The sequence below is a fragment of the Tympanuchus pallidicinctus genome, unplaced genomic scaffold (assembly GCF_026119805.1).
Source record: "Tympanuchus pallidicinctus isolate F22 unplaced genomic scaffold, pur_lepc_1.0 scaffold6, whole genome shotgun sequence".
NCBI classification, from domain to species: domain Eukaryota; kingdom Metazoa; phylum Chordata; class Aves; order Galliformes; family Phasianidae; genus Tympanuchus; species Tympanuchus pallidicinctus.
In genome coordinates, this window is record NW_026294780.1 from 42944396 (window position 1) to 42967394 (window position 22999).

General features: G+C 40.1%; 1 protein-coding gene across 2 annotated transcripts in view; it reads right to left on the reverse strand.

Moving 5' to 3' along the window:
• Positions 1-22999, reverse strand: part of TSC22D1 (TSC22 domain family member 1) — an 80248-nt gene that overhangs the window by 52787 nt on the left and 4462 nt on the right. The gene's annotated exons all lie outside the window — the stretch shown is intronic.

Consider the following 22999-nt stretch of genomic DNA (forward strand, 5'->3'; position numbering starts at 1 on the left):
CCAGCTAGCAAGTAAAAGCCAAAATCTCAAGTATTGCATGATGCAATTATTTCTACATACAAGAAAGTTTGTATCAGATCTAATCCTACAGACCCTTAAAGCGTTACTTAAATAGAACTCCATCTTCTAGTTTGCCAAAACTGCAAAAAGGAGAGCACAGTGCACGTGACAAAGCTCGACACAGCCAGCTTAAAGGCAACTGCACTCTGTCTCAGCTCTAGTCTTCCCCCACCCCCCAAAGTCATCAGGGAAGTGCCTTCTACCAGTCAAATTTTTGCACTCTATTTCCTAAAACACAGCACGCACACATATTCCAGCAGTCTGTAGGACAGAAGACTCACACAAAGCACCCAATAAAAAGCCTTTTAAATGGTACTTGCATAGGCAACTGTGTAATTTTGTTGAAGGGGAGCTGTAGGAAGTATTTGGGTGAGAACAAAGTGCCAAGTTACAATACAGGATTAAAACAGACTTTACATGAACTGAATGTAGCTTTCAGAAACACGGCATACTTGAGCAGAAGTCTGGTTTTCAGGCAATGTATCTTGATATTATGACTCAATATTTTGATTCAGTTTTTCCCCTCTTCTTGTACATTGAAAATATGTAGACTGAAAAGAAGGGTGTGTTAGCAAAAACAAAAGCACTAACAAAATATTGATAGTCTCTCACCACCACGAGCAAGTAAGAATTTGTTTTCATACTTTCTGCAGATTGTTACCAAAAAAAAAAACAAAAACCACCTCCTGTCCATGCAGTGAAGCATATTCTGAATTCAACAAAACAAGGAGGAGGATGGCTCCTATCTCTGAAATGGAAGAAAAGGATTGGGGAAGGAGGGAAGAGAAGGAAGGTGGAGGGAGCAGTACTCCACTACTGCAGAAGAAGCACTTCACCCCCCTCCAGCAGCAGGCATGCTAGCAGAGTGTTGCATTGTCAAAGAGCAAGCGGTTTAAACACGACAACCCTGCTCTCTATAGAAAGGGATCATTAAATGGGGTGCATAGATTTCCGAGCTCTACAAAGAGCTGCTTTAGCTTTCTTAATACCAATCAAAGCCAAAAAAATTACATCAACATATGACAAATCTAGCTGCAACTTCATGGGCAGCAAGAGGTAGTACTGATATATGAGCATTTTAAAAGCAAGGTCAAGAGGGAGGATCAATGTCTAAATTCCCACTACAGACAACTGTTCCATGTCTTCTTTCCTCACCCATTCCCCAGCATGCACTGATGCAATGCATATTCCTTCCCTCTTCTTTCTCACCTAAGATCTACCACAGCAAATGGCTATTTGAGCAATGTCCTACATTCTGATGTAAAACACAATTAAGCCTATTTAGCAGCCAACAATCAGAGATGCCAGTGAAATCTGACTCTCCTTCTTTCTATCTATTGTAAACTAAATTCAAACTATTATTAATTCAGAGCATAAGTGCGAAAAATCATAGAATGGCTTAGGTTGGAATGGACCCCAAGGATCATCAAGTTCCAAGCCCCATGCCACAGGCAGGGCTCAACAGTGTTAGGTAAGAGACATGACACCATGGACACAGATGTCAGCGAGAGTAAATCCATCCCCACACACACAGATGAGCCACAAAGCACACAGCTCAATGGGAAGAAGCTCAGTTACTGGGAGGAAAATGAATTCCAACAAGCCTGACAGCCCACTTCAGAACTGCAGCTAATTTTAAATATCACAGAATCATAGAATGGTTGGGTTGGAAGGGACCCTTAAGGCCATCTAGTTCCAATCCCCTGCTATAGGCAGGGACACCTCCCTCTAAATACATAAATAAACGATCTTAGGAAGAGTGGGCTCAAAGCTCTTGTAGCTATAAACCCTTCTACAGATTTTACTAGGATTGCTCATTTTATTTAGCCAGGGACTAAACATTACCAGGAGTTTAGTTCACACACACAGTTCAAAACTCAATGAACTTGCAAATTACCAGCTACTACACTTGCACGTATTGCACACAAGCAATAAACCATTCCAGACTCCACAAGATTATCACTGGTGTCACTCTACCATAGTCTCAACAGGGTCATAAAAGAACGAAACTATTTCTGCTGCGTCTTTGCCACAGAACAGCTACTTTTGAATCCAGGGTTCAATTTACATCCAGTTGGGTAGTCCCAAAGAAAAGGGGAGCCGCAGGAAGCATGACAGCAGAGCAGACAAGCAGGTCTCTGCTGCAGCAAGGAAGGGCAAGGAGCAGGGCAGCACTCCTCCTGCGTGACAGCACGCAGCAGCTGGGCAACGTGCCCTGAGCTGAGAGCAGCACAGCCTGCCTGCATTGGGCAGCTGCGAGCCAAGAGGCACACAGAGCCAGAGGGAAACAGCAGCGGGGAAGGAAGGGGAAAGGGATGCAAGGGAAACTATGGGGGGCAAAGGGAAGGGAAAAGCAGGCACACGGAAGTCGAATCCTTTCGTTTGGGTCCCTGCATCCTGTGCTCCCCCCTGAAGCACAGCCACCAACTGAAACTTACTGAGCTACAGCCACAAGAGCAACAGTGCAACAGTGTCCACCTCCATTTGTTAAGCCCCTTGGAGGATGCAGCCCGAGTTACAGGTATGGTACTCAGGCTTGAGCACGAACCTGAGCATTGCATCACCCTTACTATTTTTAAGCACAATTCAGCTTTTCTTTCAAGCCTACTTTTTTTTGGGGGGGGGGGAGGGGGAAAGGGAATGTTTTCTTTTTTTAAATAACACTGCTCAAGTGCAGTTTGTTCGACTCATTTGCCAAATGGTTTTGAGACAAATTTCATGTAGCAATGCCAACTGCTGGAATAATTCATTAAAAGCAGTGATTGTTACACTTGACAAGAGAGATACTAACATTAACTTTACATATTCCTTAACAGGACACATTTAAGAAAACTTTTTTTTGTTATTACTCCCATTTTACTTCTTCAGGCTGCATGAATAACAGTATGGAAAGTCATGCATCATGTTACAAAAAACATAAAAGGCATCATAGCAACCAAACCCTGATGCTTTCCAACATAGAATAACACACTCAAGAAATAAAAAGCATGGCTATTTACAACAGAAACAGTGAAAAAAGAAAATCATTAACAAGAATTAAAACATATCACATGCCAGAGAACTTCCATGCTACTTTAACAGCATGTGCTGGGGGAGAAGGCCACTAATATCTGAATTTAAGTGCCTAAATTTTCATGAATCCCCTCACCCTCAATCAACCAAAGCACAGACAAATATTTTGAAAGCATCCTCCAACTGCAAATGGTTTTGAGTGCCCAGTTTGAAGTATCCTTGGCTCAGTTTCAGAAGCATTCCTCCTTTGAGACCACCAATAGAAGTGCACTTTAGAAAAATATGAAGTGAGAACTGTTCTGCGCTAGAATTACTACTACTTAGAGGCAGCATGAAAAACAATCAGCTAAAAACAAAGAAGGTTTTATGAGAACATGAAGCTGTGATAAAATGGAATGCAACAAATGAGTCAAAAGTACAAATGAGAGCTACGCTGAAGAAAAGTTTCTTGGCAATCTTTCAGTCAAGGGGAACAAGTGCCCCTCACCTTATGTTTATGCACCTAACACAAATCAAAGCTCAAAATATTTCTACAGAAGCAAAATCCCATTTATACTAATATTTATGAAAGCTTTCCACAGCTTTCTAAGCAGGGTATCAAAAAGGGGCCCTCGCCCTCCTTTGGTTTTCAGACAGTTTGGTTTGTTGGTAATGCAACTGCTATAATCACTGCTTTGCTTTTCAAGCTGACTTTATCCTGAGACTCACTTTCACCTTGTTACATGCAAGATGACATTTAGGTATAAGAAATTTCTCAGTCATAACATCAATGTATCTTAAAAAAAAGTATCATGGGAGAAAACCAGATTTATCACTTATGAAACTCCTGCTGTCATGGTGATATTACAAGATACAAAATACAGGACCTGGCAAGAGTTGCAGATATCTGCTCTCCCTCATTTATTTTAATATTCAGCATTCTAGCATTTCCAAAAAGCTTCACAGAAGTTCATGAAAAGGTAATCATCAGGCTCTATGCAGAATGTATGAAGGGGGCAAGCAGTTACCAACCCTCCCACCTTTGTTGTGCCTTGAGTTATCTGCCAAAGTCATTTAGTTATTTCATAAGCAGGCAATAAAATAGTTTGAATAAATCCAAACAAGGATTCAATAGTATATCTCATTTTCTTGGCTCCAATACATCCAGCTCTGGTCTGCTCACTGGCCAAAGTCAAACCACAAAAAAAATCCTCACCAATTCTGAATTACTACTATAACTGAAGTCTGAACATGTCATTTTCACCCTAGCACCCAGTGCAATACATGCTCTACAAATTCAGAAGGTGCAAACTGAGAACAGGAAAGTGGAAAATAGGTGCATTCCAAAGCTAAAATATCTCAAGCTTGAAACAGGTGTTAGATGAAGTTACTGGTCATCCTAGGACTTCACCTAGATGCATATGGCAAGTCCAACAAATACATCTCACTGTTCCTGTAACTCATGTACATACACCCAGCTGCAGCTTCCTCTGCAAGGAATTTTGTAGTTGCATAGGTTGAAAGCTGCCTAGAAACTTGCACAGAAACTTGCAGGCTGCAGCCTGAACCAACAGGATAACAGCATGCCACGCAATAAAAAAAGTTGGCATGCAGACAAAGCCAGGACAACTGGTTCTCTTTTGATAATTCTGTCAAATTTTACTTCAGGCTTCCGCCCTCTGTAAGCACCAGTGAAAGAGAGTTTAGAATGCAAGAAAGTAAAGCCAAGGCTGTCCGTCCCAAAAGATGCCTCCCAAAAAGTCAGCGTAAAAACATTAAAGCCCCTCCATCCCAAGGAGCTGAGCTGAAGGCAGCTTTGTTGATTGCACTGCAGATTCCAAGACTGAAGGAGCCAGGAAGGGGAACACGATATGGCTCTAAGGACGCAAAGGCTCCAACAAGAAAGAGAGAATTATGGACAGCAGACAAAATGGTTGGGTTTCTTACGGCCCTTTAGGAAAGTTTTGTTTACCGAACACTAGATACTCTCCCTTGCTCAAACTAAGCAGTAAACCAAATTCATTCCAAACTGCCATTTGCACACCAAGTTAAGTTATTTAACACTTCCAGTTTCAACCTGATGGAGAAAGAATGGCATCTCTGTTTCACAGAATCATTTAGGTTCAGTAAGACCACTAGGATCACCTAGTCCAGCAGTTACCCCATCCCCACCGTGCCCACCAACCACATCCCTCAGTGCCACAGCTACACCTCCAGGGATGGTGATTCTACCACCTCCCCGGGCAGCCTGGGCCAAAGCTTCATCCCTTTCTGAGAAGAAATTTCTCCAAATATCCAACCTGAAGATACCCCACCATACTGATCCTAAGACTGAGAAACAAGTATGGCGAGGAGCTAACTTAGCCCCTACCTTCCTCTCCTCCTTCCTATCAAAACAACAGTAATTCATTAACAAAAGCAAAAATTGCAGGTAGGAGATGTGCATCTCCATCTTTGGAAAAGGAGGCTTTTCCTTTACAGGGATGAGCACGCATTCAGTGAAGTACAGTGTGTCACAAGGTCAACTATATAAGTAACTATATTTAACATCTCTTTCTGACACCTGATTATCAAATCAGCAAACTTTCTTGTTTATACAAGTGTCACAATTTGGTATTTCCCAATTTATGTGAAGCCTCTTTCTATTTGCTGAGAACCTCTTCCAGGCAACATGTCAGACCTTAACTGATGGGAAAAGCTATTATTGATTCGTACCTCACAAATCTATACCCAGCAAGTCCAAGGCCTTACACAAAAAGCTGCATCTTAAAGCTTTTATTCTAGTGAAGACTATAAATCCTCCTCCAGTAACTTTTTTTTAATTGCTAACTACCTGTTTTGAAGTGGCAATTATAGAAAATGTTTGAATCTTTTACCCATCTGTATGGCTTAACTCAGGAAGCATCAAAATACATGACAAAAGGGAACAGAAAAAGAAGCTTTCAAGAGCCAGTTCCAGAAAGAGCAAAAGATAGCAAGTAATATTCAGAGACTTTGGTTGATTTTCAGCAGGATGGCTCCGGGCCTCACTGTTTTTAGAAAAAAAACGTGCCAAGAACACTAAATAAACTGAAAGAGAAAAGAAAGCAAATAACATAATCCCTGTTGAAGTATGAATATTAACAGTATCTCATACTGAAGTGTTGTGTTTTTAATTATTGTTAATTAAAGTCCATCAGCAGAATTAAAAGGATTATCAAAAACAGATGACTACATTGCTCATCCCTGCTTCTTAAGTAAATGCTCACCGGTTCTTGGAACCCTTTGAAGAGGCTGAAATTAACACACACATTTCATATTCCATTTTTGTACTGCTATAAAATAACGCTTTAAACATCAAAGATCTGGAGACAATACCATGAAGTCTGTTTTAGCTTTTATAAAGCTCATGGTGTTACTAATGATAGAGAAAACAAATACTGCAAACGTGGAAGAGATGTAACACAACCAACAAATCACTCCACTGACTTCATCAGAAACTCAATGGGTACAATTGTTACTTAAGCAAAAGTCATGTCATTAAAAAAAACTTTAGGATACACAATTTGTTTTAAAAATGAAATGTTAGCTAAGTAGAGCAAACAGCAATGAGAAACAACTCAAAATAATGGTGAAAATTGTGAAAAATGAGAAGCCTCTAAAGAAAGGCATTCATTCTTGTTCCTAGAGTTGATTGGTACAAAAGTTAAACACATAAGGTTCAAAGAACAAATATAATCAGCTCAGTGTCAAACTATGGCAATTCACATTTTTCTCAACCTTTCTGCTAACACTCCCCTAGATAAAAGCAGAAATAGGCAGTTGCGGTACAAAAGCTTTATGACTTTTCAGACAGCTATGAACAAATTCCAGTTGAAAATTCTTCCCTGGCTACGTCACTCTTCCTTATCCTCCAGAGAAAAATGGGTCCAATATATCTAGAAACAATAAGCATGTGCCAGGGCCTTCGAAATTAACCCTGCATCAGCACAGCACAGAAATAACCATCGCATCACATCCGAAATATGTTAGCAACCCTTTTCCTGCACAGATGCAGGATGGCAAGAATGACAGAGTATCGATTAAAAAGTTAAGCAACAGGTTTGTTTGTTGATCTCTTTCCAAAGCAAACTTCCAAAACCTCAGTTGCTAGGATTTTAATTTTTTTTTTTTTCTTTTTTACATAGTTAATTATTTGAACTGATTGTATTAACCTTAAAAGGACACAAACTATTAATACTAAGAATTTAACAACTCTCTTGATGTTGGAACATGATGTAAGGCTCTTTTGTGCAGCAACTGAAAAGCTCACATAATATGGGAGATCAGATGATCCAAACACAAATGGAAAATGTAGCACACAACAACCTGATTCAGGTTCAACAGTCCTTAGAACAGTTCACATTTCCCATACAAGTTTCAAACAACGCAAAAAATATTTGCATTTCAGTCTCATTTCAACAAATATAGAATTACAGAATCATTAAGATTGGAGAAGACCACTAAAATCATCAAGTCAAGCCACTGACCCATCGCACCATGCCCACTAAACCACATCCCTCAGTGTCACATCTACATGGCAAAGTAGATGTCAGCTACCTCCAGGGATGGTGACAGCAGCATGTTCCAAAGCATTACCGCTCCTTCTGAGATGAAATTCTTCCTAATACCCAACCTGAACCTCCCCTGGCTCCACCTACAACCATTATGTCCATTCCACACAGATAGTTTCTAGAAGTGTCTAAGCCATACCAACTAACCAAACCAAAATGTTTAAAGACTCAGTGATTCTATTGCTTTCTTCTCTTAGGCTCAAGCTCGTGACTACAAGATTAGGATTGTTTCCCAAATGCAAACAGCTGTGACAATTCTTTTTCAATGGCAAAACAGAGTCATCACATTGTTATTTTTCTTCTTAACTACTTAAACTAAGTGTGTCAGGAGCACCTTGCCTCATGCAGCAGGAATAACATTCCGTTCATCTCCACAACCATCCTGCATCCTTCAAGCAATCACATCTGATGAAATTGTAACTGATTGGGTAATAGGAGTTTCTGCAAAAGCCACCTATTAACATTATTGGCACTGCATTAATTAGGCTAATTAGACATATAAACTTATCCAGCCCAGCAGACAACGACCTACAGAATTACTTGGCTACAGGAAGAAGGAGCTCATTCTGTGCTGTGAAACACACATCAGAGCAGTTCAGCCCATTTTTACTTTGGAACTGTTCACTTAACACAGGAATATCCTGTTGTACACAAGAAGCAGTCCATGTACGTACAATCCTTACATGTATATCTTAAAAATGTTTCCAATCATAAATATTAGAGACTGAAGCTTGTAACATCAGGAAAAAAGACTGCAGTCAATGCTGCAATGGAAAATGCTTCTTGAAAAGGAGCTTGTCAATCTAATTTGATGGATCGAAGCTTGTGAGATCGAAACACACTGCATAGGTATCATAGCTTAAAGGGTTAAAAACAAAGCTTACTCCTACAAAGTAATATTTGGACAAAGATGATATATTCACAGCCAATGGACATGCTCAATCTTCCAACCCACGCCTCCTTACCTTGCCAGAAAATTTATTTTCTAAGAACATACCAGATCATCAACACCCCTTCCTCATCTTTATTTTGTCTATTTAATCATCCTCAGGAAGATACAGCTTTCCCCTTTGGTCAAATGATTTTACTTCTGATCTTCAAAGGCCCTGTCTTGCACTGCTCAGCAACATTAAATAAAATCGCTGCCTTTTCTATGGCACAGATCAGGTCATCAAAACACTGATTAATGAAGTCACCAACATCTTCAGACTGCTTCTGCCAGGATGTTTTACAGAGATAAGTAAAGTTGTATCAGACAAAGAGGGTCAGGTATAGTTCCTTGAGAGCAAGCCACACAAAAGTTCATGCAGTTGGTCACATCCCTCTCCCAATCCTTTGGGTATATTTTGTCTTGCACAATGCATTACGTTCACATCTGTTCCTCTTCCTGTAGTTGCTAAGAAGACATTGTATGTGGAAAGCACTGACATAAGAATTATGATTAGATCAACAGGCTTCCAAAATTTCAGACGTTACCACTCATTTTACTGTTAACTTGCAAAGTAATTGCATTATTTTTGCATATCCAACAGCACACAGAAGTGAAATCAAGTACCTTTTTCAAACACCAAACACAGTCGCTGGGGTAAGTTAGCAAAACTCTCCTGCTTCTAAAGTAGGAGTCCTCTGCTAGTGGGACAGGTGGTGTAATCAAATACCACACAGAAAAGCAGCTGGTAGCCATGTGAAGATACAAAGAAGGACTGGGATGGTAGCTGAGGTCTGCCTTCACCCAGGCTTTGACTCAAGTCCTCCCCACAGTGGTACTCCTTTACGGAGCGTACCCAGGTCTCACCTAAACAAGTTTATTAAGCAGAACATTAACTTGCACAGAATGAGTGGACAAGACACATAAATCTACTTTGTGTAAACATTCTGCTGTTGAATGGAGCAAATGCAACAAAGTTATTGTCAATATATCAGAAATGTAGGTGCTCTAAATAAAATCATAAAAAGCTTAAGTCGATTACTTGTCTCCTCTAGGATTTAGCAATCTCTGACATTGCACTGAGCCGCACAGCACCTGACACACCAGCTATCCTGGAAATCTAGAAGTCCTGAAAAAGTCCTGTTTGAGAAGTTACTAGTAAAGGTACTTGCACGTCCTTATTATGCCTTATTCTAGCATGTCTTTCTTTCTGAAGCAGTAATAAATGCATCTAAAAAAGAAACACTGTGATGAGGAAACATTTTGAATAAATTCTGCCAGGCCACGGCATCCTTGTAGTGCTCTCAAAGTAACTATTAGCACCCCATTTCCCACAGCAAGCAGTCATGAACCAACAGAAGACAGCCTGTTCTCTTACTCACTCTGCAGACACAGTCCACAGCAGCTTTAGTAACAGCACTTACCTGGCAGAATCAGGAAGGAAAGCAGGGGAAGCATTTGATCTTCTATTTAAAGTCCTCCATGTGCAGCAGTAGAATTGAGAAACAGGCAATTTTACATGCTCGCTAGCAGCCTATTTATGCATTAGCAACAGCTACCAGAGTTATTTGCAGAAGTTTGAAAAAGGGCTATCAACCAACAGAAGGCATCTTTCCCTCCCCTCGTGGGACAGGAGAAAGGAAGGATGTGGAAGGACTTCCCTTCTCCTGATACACAGAAGGACAAACAGCACACTTCAATTCCGTAATATAACCACTAAATATACTTCCAAGATGACGAATTTGCCTAGAAATACCTATAGCATATCCTGATAAGACAACCAAGTGTTTGGAATATATGCAAAGAGGGAAAACAAAGAAACATAACAGCTGAACTTTACTTCTTTTGACCTTCCTTACGGGTGCAGGTATCACTTCACTCTGAACAACTCCAGTATTCCTTTGCAGTTAGCTCCCTACCTACTCTACCTATCTATGGTCAAGCTATTTCCATTTTGCCAATAAGAATGGTTTCTGTAAAGTGGTTGTTCATATGATTTTAAAATCAGCAGTATTTTTGTTAAGTGTGCACATAATTTCATTGTTTTTGAGAAATTACACATCACAAATTGCCTTCTGAGACCTAAAACATTTCTCCTCTTTTACAGGCCTCTTGGATGCTTGCCAATGGGGCTCTAAGGCCAGTGCTGTATCACACCAAGTGCTATTTTAAGTCATTGCTGTGCTGACCATTACATTTTTCAAGCACGAGAACAGCTTCCTGAAAAATAACGATTGTGAATGAGTGCTTTTGTTGTTAATGAAACCGTAAATATCCTACTTCATGCTTACATGACATCTCAATTTCTGAGCTATGCTTTGAAATGGCATGGCAGTTGTTACACCTTTCCCTGCTTCAAAGGTACCACAACCTCACAGTTTTCTCTACTCCATGAAGTCATCAACACATCCTTGCATCCCAGCTACCTCTTAGAAGCCACAGCAATCGTGATCATTCACTTTTCTGTAAGCAGCCACAGGTACGGCCTTCTGCACCTCTTTTTCCATTTGACTCTATCAGTTTCCTCTTCTGCTCTCCTCATGCTTCAAACTATCCTCAATACGAAGCTTCCATTAAAAAGCAAAACATATGAAGGCATGAAGAAGTATCCTGTCTTCAGCAACTGACAGCACCAGATGCTTCTGACGCTGCTGCAGAAGGCAGCCATGGCTAACCTGCCTCAGATAAATACATTTCCTTTCCCCGAATGAGCTACAAGTAGTCACAGGAGCATAAGCCCCAAGTCACACACCTTCCCATATGCTATTCACAGTTTTGCATACCTCCCTCTGCAACCATACCTACATACACACATATTCTCTAGCACTACTAGTTGCTGGGCCTGCACAGCATCTTGTGGCAATGAGTTCCACAGGCAAAAAAAAAAAACGTATGGCCCTTTACTTCAGACTTGGAATTAGCCAAGGTAATTTCACCTACATCCTCTCATTCCTTAAACATATGATCCAGATCTTGTTCCAAACTAGTTTATTCATAATTTCAAGTATAAAAGAAGTATGTTATGACAGCTTGAGGTTCCTTCGGAGTTACCACCTCAACCAGAAGTCTGACACAAGTTTACTATTCAGCTTTAAAGATTTACATTTCTTGTTTTAGGTTTTATTTTATGTTATTTTGAATTCTTTCTAATCCCAGAAGATCACACTCAGTCATTAAAACAAACTACAACACTAAGTGAATTCTGCAGTGTTCTAGTAAACTACAGCAACTCTCCAGCTTTCTGCTCTTGAACCAGGAGCAAGCAAGCCTACCCCATAAGGACAAGACAAAGGGTTTCTGATTAAGTAAAAGTGACTCTATGAAAACAAAGAAGGGAAAACAATACAAAAGGAAGCCTTCCCACTGTCTGAAAAGACAAGCTAACTGACACAAACATATCATTCGGTTAATCACAAACATTATCCTTTCTTCTAACTCTTTTCATTGCTTCTGCTGTAAAAGACCAGAGAGCCTAGTTTTCCTGAACCAAAGTATTCATTATTCTACTTTGAGAGTTCCCTAGCAAAGAACAAGAGATGCTGAATGAAATCCCAAAAGAAAAAGCACACAGTGCTGATGTACTGCAAGACACTATTCCAGGCTTAAGAATAGCATGGTGAGGACTTGATTTTTCGTAATGAGTTCCCACAAGCAGCATAATCCAGCTCTACAAGTGTTACGTTTTGTCAGTGATACAAGGGAAGGGACAAAACGCTGCATGCCAGCATTCAGTATGTATTCCAAGCAATACATTGGAGCTACCACAGATTATATATGAAGAAACACAAACTAGGAAGTCCAGAGGAGGGCTACTAAAATAATCAGAGAGCTGGAGCACCTCTCCTATGAAAAAAGGTTGAGGAAACTGGGCTTGTTTAGTTTGGAAAAGAGAAGACTCCAAGGAGACCTCATCGTGGCCTTCCAGTACTTGATGGGAGCATGTAAACAGGAGGGGGAACAGCTGTTTACAAGGGTGGATAGAGATAGGAGAAGGGGAAATGGTTTTAAAATAACACAGGGAAGGTTTAGGTCAGATACTAGAAGGAAGTTTTTCCACACAGAGGGTGGTGATGCACTGGAACAGGTTGCCCAAGCAGGTTGTGAATGCCCCATCCCTGGAGGCATCCAAGGCCAGGTTGGATGGGGCCCTGGGCAGCCTGGTCTAGTCAGTATTAAATGTGGAGGTTGGTGGCCATGCATGTGACAGAGGAGTTGGAGATTCATGATCCTTCCAACCCTGGCCATTCTGTGATTCTGTGAACAATACTGAAAGAAAGAAAAAAAAAGCACATACATCTCTCAATGCCTTTCTCATAGAAGGCAACAGGCTCAGAAATTCCCACTGCACAAACTCCTCCAGAACATGGGTCTGAACAGAGGGCTGGCAACCTCACCACCTCATAGGCCTAAGTGCCACTTTTGGAAGTCTGTTCTATTAATGTTGTCAAATCCAACTTATTAACACAAGTTTAACTTCAAGACAAAGCTGCCACATTAACAGCAGCCATCCTGACATTATAGGTGTCCATTGCCTTAGTTACAAACATTTTTGTATTTTATTTTAGCTTTCAGAAGAGCCAGGATGCCAGAGATGGTCTTAATTTCCATCCAAGATTAATAACAACCTTTGTTAACTACCTAATGACAGCCCCACAGAAACTGGTCACATTCACAAACACTATAATTACATAGTATTTAGATAAGGCTGGCTTTTCTTTCATTAAGAAAAAAACCACTTATTCTTACCAGCAATTACGTTTAGTACATTTCTTTTGTGGTCACTTCAGGTAGATTAGATTGCTTGTGATAGTTACTACTTCTTAGTTCTTTCCTTATTACAGTCATCTTTTAAGGATGTACAAGAAAGTGAATCTTTAGTAGAAGTAGCGTGGTTTAAGAAGTTCTAGCGTAACTTACAAGAGCTCTACGCAGACACACTACAGAAAACTAAAACATGCATTTGACCATTTCTGAACATTGATCTCACACTGCCAACCTATCCATGCCAAACTGTGCAAAGCTTCAAGGCAATATTAATAGGCGAACGCAGTCTGTGTTACTGTTCTTGCAACCAGAGCAACAAAACTATGGAAGCAACTTTGAGAAAGCAGCATTAAAGGGCACTTACGTCATGGAGTTATAGGATTGTTAAAAGCTAAAGTGCAGTAAGAAAGAAAATGTTTCAGAGCTTGAATAACTGCATGTGTTTTACCTAGATTTAAGCTGATCTTCTATCTGTAGTCAAATATAATATGCATAGTGCAATTAAAGAGCTACCCCAATGCTCAATTTATAAAATGTACAGCAACAATTATCTAAAATATTTTATTCACTTTTATGTTTTACGTTCATGAAACATGAAGGATGGTTTAAGACTGTCTTGTTTGTAGGCTGGAGTAACTTCCTAAAAGTTACAAAAGCTTCCTTCTACAGCTATTCAATTAAAGGGTATTAAGAGAGAAGGTTGCATGGCTTTCTTAAACACTGTTTTGTTCGTAAACCTTGCCACAGTATTTGGAAGCAGACTGAAATTGCACTGGAAATGCTCATAAGTCCCTCAAAGAATTCTTCGGAGGACATCTTTGGGCAAAACATTTCCATCCAATAGTGCACACTATTAGAAATGCATGTTCTAAGTCGCTCACGTATTTTGACAGTAAATTACACGTACACTGAAAACTGTCAGCAAGCAGATTATCAGTCAAAGGAATGCAAAAGAGAGAACTACTGCTAGCCACAACTGTCTGCTACAACTTGTTAATATTTATTTTTCCTCATCCGCAGATCACAGTTCTCTTCAGAAGCTGAAAATATCTTCACGCAAGTCATCATCATCCACTTACATGTTAATTTCCAACGAAATAAGAAGACTGCTCAATCACACTGCTGTGCCTCAGCACAAAGAGCACACATCCCAAGAGCCGAGGCAGTACAACCTTACAGAAGAGGCTAACCCATGCTTTCAGGACATAATGACAACTGAAATAATCCAGTTCTGGTGCAGCAGTATTACAGTGTGTCCTTCACTGCTGGCAGGATACACCTCGACAGGAATAGACAGATCACGATCCTGCATTGCTGCTGTTTCTTCACAAACCACAGCAAACTCTTTTCCCAGCTTTAAAGCATCGCTATCTTAAAATCATTTCAAAGTGAACACAGACATCAGACAGCAAGTCTTTTATGATCCTTTTCCTCACTCTTGCTTATAAAGCAGCCAGCAGTGTGGAATCCCAAATGACAGGGCCTTTCAGCTCCTATCCCACCAGAAGCCGTGTTGCCAACAACTGCGTGCACTTGGCTCAAACACATAAAGGCTGACACAGTTTCACAAGATTGAAATCTCCTTCCCCACTAAGAAAAGAAGAAAACCAAAACCATCATAAACATTTCACACCTTCTTTCCTCCCTCCTCTCTCTCCAATCAAATCCATGCTCGGGAACTCCTCTTTTACAAGCAATTACGGAATTGGAAAAAACCCTAGAAACTTGGAATGAAAGAAAAGAACATGGAGGCACACACACATCCTGCCCCATTCCCTGAGCATTTATGAGTAACTTGCCATTTCACCTAATTTAGGATATTAGGCCTACTAAAGGAACACTTGGCAGCGCAATAGACCAATCCATTCTTAACATAATAACCTCATTCAATAGATTAAAGAGGTACACTTATGCCTTGAATTCAAGCAGTACAGTAAATTATTTAAGAAGAACTTAAAATACGCAGTCATTAACTCACGGTTGCTTTTATTTTCATTTGGTCTTATTTTGTACGAATGCAAGAAACGAAACTGTAAGAGCAGCAATCTCTCCATTTCTCTCCAGCTGGTACTGCTGTTGTGTGGTTTTATTTAGTTTTGGTTTTACTTATTACTACTACCAAATCCTTCCTTGCCAGATACCAGAGATGCTCAGAGTTCACAAGAATCTGGAACTGCAAGTGACACTGGGGGACAATGTCAGTTATTCCCTTGCCACATTCCCATACACACACGTACAATAATTAAGGACCCTGAGCTGCTCTGCTTTCCATGGGGCAGGCATGATGAAGCCTCACAAGAACTGAGACCAGACCCAACTCCTCTACTTCTACCTTAAGACAGTGCCCAGAGCTTGCCACCTGACTTCCTCGGAGAAAGAAGGCACAGTACCGTGTTATGAGACTGCTCCACATTCATGTATTCTATAAAATTACCAAGTGGGAAATAATCTTTCAGGAAACCTATGGACATTCATTTTTTCACTTGGTTTATCCTCATTTGGCTGCAATACACGCCAAACAAGTCATGCCCAATTTTGACTCTGCCTGAAAAGTCTTCATTTGATCTTGAGAGAGAAAAAAAAAGAAAAAAAGATTTCAAAACCGCAGTCACAAGGGAAGTCAGAGCAATCACACAAGTGATTGGGTTTTATCACAAAACTCTCCTACTAACAGGACTCAGTGTTTAGAAGCACGTGTTTAAGTTCCTAACACGGATTTCTTCTGTTTCTTACACATCAGTTATGGCTGCCAGTCATCATCCCTCTTCTATCTATACACAACCGTGACAGAGCCGGGTGAAGAGAAGGTCAGAGGAAGCTTAAAAGGCTTTTAAGTTTTCTCTCATCTTGACAGGGATTTCAGCCCTCTGCAGTGCACGGGGAGTTCACAGTTGCTGGATGAACATTAACAGGTTTTTCTATGCCATACATTTGTTTACAGCAACGTAAAGGAAAATACCTTTCATAAACCGAGCACAAAACTCACCAATGGGGCTAAGAACTTCACATTTCATGGAATTAAAAAGGGCTGCTGAGCTAACACAAGCACTGAAATAACTTTACCCTCCTAACTCATCTTTAAGAGCTGTGCTACAGTATAGCAATAAAAAACAACAAAAAGTGATTATTAAGGGCTCGAAAACAGGGCACTGCTGAATGCGTATCCACATTTTCAGTTGCTTTAAGTGCTGTCCTTATTATTTAGCACTGTTGCTTAAGCAACTGATAGAGAAGTTCAAATCTCCATTGCACACGAAGAAACCTGAAAAGTTCTGAAAGGTTCCTGCTGGATATCCATGCTAATTAAAGCTACAACAATAGGCCTACAAACAGGAGGTTGGACAAGTCACACAAAAGCTTGAGCAGCTTGCTTGGCCAAACGAGTTAGTGCACGAAACAGCACATGAGAAAATACTCTACAAACAACCTCCAGCCAGTATTGAATCTGTACCTTACCAGAAACGGCATCCACATCCATCTTCTTGCTTCTATCAACCCTCCTCAACACCGTGCATCTCACGATAACAGTATAATAAACACTCCCAAACATTTTAAGACCACACACCAGGCTAAAGGAACCGCTGAGCAATCATGGGAAATTACCAGCAGCATTCAAACAACTCAGAGTAAAAACCACCAAGACTGGAGTAAGAAGAGATCAGGAGTTCCTTCTGAAATACAAGAAATGCAAAGAACAAAGAAGTTGTTTGCCCAAAGAAAAATGGTAAATAAGTTTACTGTGATTCTTCAGATTCTTCAACACTAACCAAGTGATTCTTCAACACTAACCAAGTGTTTTGCCATTTGCTTTGCAGGTACATTTTCATGAAATTGAACAATATTAGCACACGTGCTGCATTTGAGCTGTGACGAGTCATTCTTAATGTCTGTACAGTACCAAAGTGGGAAATCCTCATTCAGTAGGTGCTAACAAATCATTCCATCCAGAAGGTATCCAGAAGGTATCCAGTAACGATAGAATATCCAAAATATCACAGCATTTGCATGGAAAGGATTGTTACAATCCCTGCCAGTCCAACAGCAGTAACTACTCAATCTCTCCCTTAGCAAAGCCAGGCTTCAAAGGAAGATTGAGACTTTTGCATACAACTGCAACCACAAACCAAATCCTGCTTCTAATGCTGGTAATTCAGGGCAGGTGTTAAAAAGCTTGCACAAAACGAGCTGATAAAGGCTCCTACACCGCAAAAGACAATAGCATGACTTCTATTTTTGTTAGTTAATTTCCTGATACAGGCCAAGAGTTAAATTTTGGTAAGACATCAAGACCAGAAGGAAGAGGAAGCCAGCATGACACCGTATTTTATTCTGCACTTCCATCATTCCAATCATAAAGTCTACGAATGTTTTAGAATAGACTGAAATAAGCAGAGATATCTCCAGTCACTCAGGAGCTCTTTCCATCTGACTTTTAGGCTACAGTTTCTTACACGAGCACACTGAGAAGAAAATAGTTCCTTATTTACAGTGATCACTGCCATGAAATAATTTACTGACTGACTGTACCCACAGCCTATGCTCAGTAAGCTGCCATTGCTTAACAGCACCCCCTTGGGTGGCCCACGTGCACTAAGCAAAAGAAGGCCCATTTTTTAAGAAGTTTCCAGTATTTGTTAAAGTTTAATGCTGACTTATTACACACACAGCACATTTTCTTCTCATATATTAATCAACAGAAGAGAAATAGCTCATAAAAATCAATAAGAACAAAAACACACTGTTCAATTCCTGCTTATGTAAACGGAGCTGCATACACTGATCTCACCAAGAATACACTTATTATTATACTGACATTTCCTTTCTTCTACAACACTACACTTGCAGCACTACTACTTACAGCTGATCTATTTCCTACACCTCTCAGAGCTGTCTAATAGCTCATATTCTTTATTACTCTTTGTAAACTGAACAGCATTGTTACAGCTGTCATCTTAGCACAGGTGTGCTATCCATACATCTTCTTGCATTAAAGCAAGGTGTATTTTCATGGTCACCCCCTTGTCTTCAAAACTTTGCTAGCTTACCAAGAAGAAGACAGAATAGCATTATCCAGACCACAGTAACTTGTCAAGGTTGAAACTACCAAGAGAGACTGACGGATCTAATTTCTAGTTCAGCCTGTAGCTTAAGGAATGCATCTGAAAGCAAGAATTGCTTTTCATTATTGAATTAAGAACCTTTTCTTTGTTTCCACATCCATAGCTATTTAGCCTGCATGTACACCAACAATTTCCAGAGAGCAGACAAAACTACAGAGATAACAAACATCTTCTGGAAATCACAGCACCTCAGCATTCCATTACTGCTTTTACAACCCCCTTTAACCTATCGGTCCTTCCTGTCTTTAAATACAACATAACACCAAGCATGCAGAAAATGCACCTATAGAGAGGCACCTGAAAGAGGTCCATCCAAAGAAAGGTCACTACTTTCCTGCCTGCACTGAGTTCAGCTTTCCAACCACACAAAGGCAAAGCATTTGCTGTCATTACACACACAGAACAGTGCTAACTATCCCAAGCTGTGGTTTGGGATAACCATAGCCCAAGTGTCACCAAACTCAGCTGATGGGTCGCAGGCAGCAGGGAGAGCAGCACTCTTCTGCTTGCAGCTGGCCAGCAGACACCTCCTGCAGACTTTACATCCCTCACTCTTCTTACCTTCCAGCAGAGAACTATCAAACTCAATACTGCCAACAGAGGCTGTTTTATTTCCTCAGCTGAAATGAGAAGCTGAACTTGTCGGCACCACGTGGCAGCAACCACATTTGCTTTGCCAAATCACTCTTTTCACTCATGTGATTTGCCATTTACTGAGGGTAACTATTTTTTCAAGCTCCAAAAATAGCCAAGTTGAAGATATGAAGAGACTTTTTAAGGAGTTGGTATTCTGGAAATCAAGTTATGCCATTTTCAAATGGGTGGTAAGACTTTAAAGCAAGCTTTAACATCTGAGAAATGGAAGACAGTGATTAGGACGCACCCAGGAAACTCTCCACACATCCATCCAAATCATTAGCTGGAAAGTATCTTCTGAAAGTATCTTCCTCTCTTTTCCTTAAATACACAGAAGCAAAATTAACAGCCAATAACGAATTCCACATAAGCACCAAAACAGCTTACAAAATAAAAAGGCACGCAAATTAATTACTGCATCAAAAATGACACTTAATTGCAGCTCCCAGCTTTACTGCAGCACGTTCACTTTGCTGCTAACATCTTCAACGAGTATTAAATTACATCTGTAAAAATCCAACCAACCCTCCTACTGTACACTCGTGTGCATGAAACTCCATCCCATCTCCTGTGAACTTGCTTTACAAGCTGCTGCTCCTAGTTACTGCTCCCAGAGTCTCACAATACTGTTCACAAGCCTTTCAGTTCTTGCTTTCAGCTACAAGCTCCCAGCCATTGCTCCACTGTCAGAACACAAACTACACAGAAAAACATCCTCCAAAAATTTGTTTTGCTGCCTGTCCAGTGATAAAGAGATCTTCTGCTTAAAATTTCCCTTTAGAAAGGGAATTGTAGGAGAGGCTGTCAGATAATAAAAGATACTTCAAGTCTCTGTACCACTTTGACGTGTTTATCATCTTTTTCTCCTTCCTCTTTTGCTTTACTCTGCGATGAAATGCATAAACAGGTGAAAACAACTTACATCAGATGAAAGACTGAAAGCAATTCTACAGAAAGCATCAAGGACAGGGAGACAGCTCTCTCATCTTTCATTCATAAAATCTGCTTTTGAGTAAAGGTACTCAGATGAAGTCATTTTAAACCTCATTTACAGCAGCCCATATAAGTGCTGTAAATATGCTTTTAAAAAGAAGTTTTCCCTTTCCAGTTAAAGAATTGTGCAAATCCATGCAAACCCTCATTGCAAGTACATACAGCATCACTGAGAATTCTCTACAAAGATGCAAAATTAATCAGTTTTGCAATACAGAATAAATACACAAAAGAATCTGCTGCAATACGAATACATATGTTTCCATACTTCAAAAGATTTCAAAAGCACTGAAATTTGAACTAGATTTCTCTGGTTTTAAGATGAAATACTGATCTCAAATTACCACATCTAAAACTGAGAAGAGATAATAACTGAATAAATTCAGGTAACTGCAGTAAATTTAAGGGAGGAACCAGATGAGAATCATGCATTAAAAGGAGCTCATACCAGGATTCAAGCTAAAAAGCAAAAAAAGACATTTAATACCAAAAAAAAGGGCTGGTATTTTTATAGACTGAAATAATAGAAGAGCAACACCAATATATGACCATGATGGCACACCTGACAGGCTGAGGAAACACAGGGCCGAATTCATTTTTTAAATACAGACACCAACTCTTATTTGTATCCTCTTTCATAAATGAAGTTGGCAAATTAATTTTCCATGGCACGCTCTGCCAAGTAGTTCATTTTTAATATCTTTTCAAGTCACAGCGGTGAGGAGGAAAAAAAAACCCTGATCCGTACAGGGGAAATAAAGGTTAGTGTTTTTCAAAGCAGACAGGCTCCACAGTGCCTATAATTAAAAGGACACATCCTGATAACAGGCACAGAAAGAGCTGCAAACGGTATTCTAAAATCAAACGGGGCTAAAGACTTAGATACTGGTCTTTAAATGCAATTACACACAGGTTTAAGGAAAGCTGGGAGTTAATCTAAACAAGGTATTACATGGGTCAGATGTTTCTTCAAAGGCACACTACATGGAATTTTACAGCTTCTTCACTGGCCCAATTATGTCATCACTTGCTTTTTTCTCCCAGATCTTCCCTTGCGAGGCTCAGAATCACTTGGGATGTATTGATAAGATCTTAAATGATATAAATATGTGCACGCATGTGTGTGCAAGAGAGACATTTTATATGCACACACTTGCATATATATTTACAGTACATTTCCTTAAATGCTTACGTACTTCCAACAATTTTACATAATTGTGTACAATTTTACAACACACTACCCCTTCATTTCCTGTAAAAGAGAGGGAATAGTGTAACTAATCAGCACAAAATTCCCAAGAGAGCTCTAGTTAGAGACGTTCACTGGCCAGAGATAAAAGTGGGGAGCAAGGGAGCAGCAGCAGCAAACCCTGCACTGCCTTCAGGGAGGGATGAGCTCTGAGCTCCACAGCTAAAGAAATGCCACGGTCGAGACAACACGATCCCCTGTCCAGAGACACTTTGGCAGTAGAAACAGAGGCAAATCTCACAATGTTTTTAATTTTACAGGCAGATATACAGGGAGAAACACCACTGCCTGTTATCCAAGCCAACCGACCGCTGCTGCCACGCAGAATAATTATTTTTGGTCTCCATTTGATAGCCATATCCTGCTCCATGTAAAGCATCTAAATGATTTTCCAACTGCAGCTAAACAAAAGTACAGTCTACCTGGAGATGACAGATAGAAACAAAGACACAACGTGCATGGGAGAAGAAAGGATATGATCTTTAGCTGGCCAAATAACAGAGGAAGGAGGTATTTCTGGCTATTGTTACCCAGAGGGATTTAAACAGGCTGGGAAAAACTGCCCATCCTGACGAACAGCCAACATATGCTCTTAAAATCAGGGTACAGTCACGTGGTAGATGTGATTTTCCAAAACACTGAGTATCAATGAGCTTAAAATTCTTATTTAGCTGGGATCCCCTGAAAGCTTAGGGTTTGGGTTTTGTTTTGTTTTTTCATTGGTTGGTATTAATTAAAAAAAAGAAAAACAAAAAAAAAAAAACAGGACCAGCAAAGAGAAGGATCAGTGTCCGAGTTTAGAAAGGTCAGAGGAAAGAAAAGCAAATAAAAAGTTCCTGAGAAAATTGACTGCTAACAGCACAATGGTGACACTGTGAGCTGCAATACCTCCATCTGTCTTCTACCACCTTCACGTATATATTGACTAAAAAATATAATCAAAATGAAGCAGTGTTGGAACTTGTCTTCCAGCACTCCTCAAAGACAAGCTGCTACTCATTAGAACTCTCTGGCATCTCAGAAAGACGTGATGAAAGCCACTAAGACAGTCAACACCTCATGATCAACATAATCAGAGACTGCTGATAGAGTTAGTATTTTCAATATTAAGAACCCAGCCTCTCCCAGAAACCTGTTTATTAATACTTTTAAAAATAGAGTTTGGCCACTGCTATTTCTTCTGATTTAAGCTACAGCACCAAGAAAATATTTAAACATTACCTCGCCTCCCATCACCATAGCAGTTCTTTCTCACCTCGTATGCATTGGGTTCTTTGTTTTGTCTCCTTCCTCAAGTCTCAGCTTTTTTTTTTTTTTTTTCTCCTTCCTTTCAGTGCTCCTTTTTGTCCTCTCCCCCATCTTCAAGGCAGGCTATTTATTTTAAACTTATCTCCTTCTCCCATTAGCACAGTTTCTTCTTAAACAAGGTTTTTGGAAAACCACCACAGCCTTCCTGTCCACTTGTAAGCACTATCACAAGAGGCCCCCGAGAGAGTTAGGAATTTCCAGACATAATTAATATTAAACAATCACACTGCAGATCTGCTGCTAAGATCACTTGATCCTGCAGACTCGAAGGCCTTTCACCACTGACACAGCTCCTTTGCACACACTGTCAAAGAAATGAGAATATTCACAAGCACGTACCAGTAGGACCAACCAGCCC